Source organism: Theobroma cacao, chromosome 1, assembly GCF_000208745.1.
Source record: "Theobroma cacao cultivar B97-61/B2 chromosome 1, Criollo_cocoa_genome_V2, whole genome shotgun sequence".
Classification (NCBI taxonomy): domain Eukaryota; kingdom Viridiplantae; phylum Streptophyta; class Magnoliopsida; order Malvales; family Malvaceae; genus Theobroma; species Theobroma cacao.
Genome location: NC_030850.1, coordinates 6,846,492 through 6,847,665, shown reverse-complemented (window position 1 = coordinate 6,847,665; position 1,174 = coordinate 6,846,492).

The window sequence follows — 1,174 nt, the reverse complement described above, 5'->3', positions numbered from 1 at the left end:
TATTTAATATTTTAATCATATTAATATTAATAATGTTTAAATTATATATAAAATATTAATATTTTAAATTTTATAAATAATTTATTTTTTTCCTTTTTCTTTTTTTCTTTTTTCATGGGCCGGTCGCCGGAAAGGCGATCGGTGTAACAAAACGCCGATCTGGCGCACCATGTGGCCGAATCTGGCCACTACGGTGCCAGATCGGCGCTTCCCCGCGGCTGGATTTGGCCGTGGAGTGCCAGATCCAACCGTGGGATCTGGTCGGGAAGCACTAGATCCGGTGCTTCCCACTGCTAGATTTGGTCGTTGAGTGCCAGATCTGGCTGAATCTCCGTTTGAATCTTGTCTGACCATATTCGGTCATAAAATCGTCGTCGCAGCCGCTTCCGTCGTCGTCGCTTCCGCTGTCGTCGCCGCCGCCGTCGCTTCCGCTGCCGTTGTCGCCGCCACTAACATCATCTCAGGCATTGATGCCACTTAGAGAGAGAATAAGAAAAGAAAGAACATGAGAAGAGAGAGAAAGAAAAAGGGAAAATGAGAAAAAATATATATATATAGGTCTAGGGTTGTAATATTTTTAAATGATAAGGGGCATTTTAGTCATATCATAATTCAGAGCTATTCTCATAGTCACGGAATAGCAAAAACCATGGGAAACCTCGGGTTTAACTATGCATGAGTTTTACCCCTTTTGAGAGAATAGCTATTACTAAGTAATAGCTATTCTTTGTGATATTGTCATACCAAACGGAGGTAAGCTATTCCCTGTACCAAACGTGCAGTAAATGTCTAAGGTGTCCATGGGCTGTGCTGGACCGATGGACACCTTTAAAAGCTAAACTCACTCATTGAATAAATTATTAAAATGTTAACAATATCTTACTGGCACGATGTTTTTTAAACAACTTTTAAAGATAGTATTTCAATTTTTTTAAATGATGTTATGGAGTTTTATTCTCTCCTGTTATTTTGATATAAATATATTATTTTATTTCTTTCTAAAAAAACATAGATGATCCACATAAGGCTGTTTTCTTTTTTATAGAGGTCTTCTCTTTTATATGTTTATTTTTTCTTATACTCCCTTGGTCTCATTTTTTTCTTTATCACATTTGAATGGGTATGAAAATTAACAAAAAAATTTCCCTTTTTTTTAAATAGTTTGATGTTGAAT